Genomic DNA, 2,556 nt, shown 5'->3' with positions numbered 1-2,556 from the left:
AAAACTATAAATTTCTAAAAAATATATATAATAAAAGTAATATTAAATATCTACGGAACCCTGACGGCGTTCGGCGGCGGGCGGGTATTTTTATAATTCTGACTTATTCCTCTTAAGGAGCTTCAGATTCCTACTAAATGGTCCAAATTTAGCTCCCAAGATTTGACCCACACCAACAAACTAACATACCATACTAACAGAGTAAGTTAAATAAAATCTTATATAAAATCGTAAATATTGAACGTAAACCTGTTAAAATTATCAAAATACATTAAATACTCCGTGAGCTATATGTTTCATCGGTAAGAAAATTTGAGTACATTATTGGGACATCAGAAATAAAAGTAGGTGCTTAAGCCGTGCCCGAAGAACTTATATAAAGACAATGAGGGTTTACTGGCAGGTTTTTTGCACAAAGTTGGGACGTCTGATTACGACAATGTTCTTTCGGAACCCCTTATAGATGAAGCGGTGGGAGAGGTACCTATGGCTGTGTTCCACATTCTGGGAGTAACTTACATGGTGGGGCGTGGAGTCGGCGGCAAGGACATCTGGCGCAGCTGGCGGCGGAGGCTCCATCCTCGTCGACACCGGCGACCTGTTCAATCATCATCATCGATTACTCCCGTCATTTGAATTTTGCCCTTATTCTTATTTACTTTGTTTACCACATTGTTTACTACATAAGTACATACGCGTTTTTATGTAGGTAGGTATGTACTTATCTACTTAATTCATAAGAAAAAGAAAACCTTTGTAAACCATGGAAAGAAAACTCCTGTATTTATACGATTTATTCCCTACAATATGATAAGGTACGCGGCGGTTATCTTTAACTAGTTTACAGTTACCAGCAATTATAGTTACTCTTCGAAGGTCCCAAAAATATGTGACACGCTTTTATGGCTCTACAAACAAGATCGTGCCAGATATTTTAGCGGCCTTCGTTGTGTAACATACTATTACAGGTGACTGTACCTATGTATCTATAACTTAGCTTCTGCTATTACGAAGCTGCCATTAAACGACAAAAGACTGTTTGTTGCCTATTGGCATCACGAGTGAGGTCAATTAGCTGTCACGTTAAAAGTAAGTGTCTATCTATATAAAAGGCAACAAGCATGCGGCGGCAGAGTGGCGGTTGCCAGCTACAGGAGAAGTGATCCGAAATGACGTGCGACGAGGCGATGCACGGGCGGGCGTGGGCAACTGCTACCACGCCATCGCCACACCGACGCAAGCTATCGTGAAAGACAGACTAGGTATCAGTAAGTAGGGAGGCATAATAGAAGAGCGACATTGCCTTCAAGGCGGAATAAACCACTACTTAACAAAGTGGACTCAGTAACGTCATACATAAATTAAATACTCAAAAAACATTTTTATCATTTTTTATGCATTCATGTAGTTAAATTAAAATCATTCGGATTTATTTACAACCCTATTAACTAATCCCAGAAAAATGTATATATATATTATAAATAAAAATATAATTAATCATAAAAAAATGCATTGATATACCTACGTACATAGAAACGAACCGGCCATGGGCTAATCGGACCATGCAAAATAGAAAGTATCTTAATAAAATACAGCTTTATTTTTAGAATTCACCGATTTTTTTATAACATTTTGATTTGATAAAGATAAGGATTGTTTATTTTTCAATTATAACAATTTACTTATACATAGGTATATGAACATCAAATAAAAAGCTACGCCAGTTTTAACCCTACACCTCTGCCCAAGAGGATTTAAATCCCGCCTAATTGTAGGAGGGTATCCCAATATGGGACCGGCAAGAACTTCGGGGGGGCGCATCTTTACAAAAAATTACATGTTATACATACATAACTAATCCACCATCCACCGTACCAGCACTGAGCGGTGGCTGGCGGATAGAATCGCTTTATCGGCAGAACGCTAATAACTTTTGCCGTACCACATAAATCGCGCGCTGACTCGCGAACCAAAATAATATTGGCACAGCGCTCTGAAATATTTATGGTGTTTATCTGTTTACACAAAATCATTCATAAAACAAAAAATACTTTCCTATAGGCATGTTTTGTTTGAATAGAGTCTTACACAATAGCACAATAGGTAAAGTTATCTATAGATATTTCATTGTATGCTAGAAATAGGTAGTATGGTCATTAGGTACATTATGTTTGTGACAGATAACATGGGGCGAAATTACGCTGTAGTGAGATGTGCCAGAATTGGTTTTTAATAAAACATGCCGCCTCGGCGAACAGCAATTCAGTGTCTTTGAAGTTTTGCCTTTGTTTTTATTAACAAGTAATAGCACACAAAAATTAAGTTAAATCGTCGTTAAGACTCCCGTCAAGTTTCAAAAAAAACCCGTAAGCGCAGTAAGTTGTAAGTTGTTAAATAAATGGAATCGCGAGCGTTGAGTTTTTAAGGCACTAGAGATGAACTTTGCTGCCGAGTCAATAACAACACTTTTTACCTCTAAACGTCGTAGCAAAAATACTAGCTACATAATAATAGGGTGGGGTAGTACCTACTCCTTAACAAAATGTTTAAGATGTT

The sequence above is a fragment of the Cydia fagiglandana genome, chromosome Z (genome assembly GCF_963556715.1).
Source record: "Cydia fagiglandana chromosome Z, ilCydFagi1.1, whole genome shotgun sequence".
Lineage (NCBI taxonomy): Eukaryota > Metazoa > Arthropoda > Insecta > Lepidoptera > Tortricidae > Cydia > Cydia fagiglandana.
The sequence above is the reverse complement of the archived record's forward strand: the minus strand, read 5'-3'. Positions refer to the sequence as shown.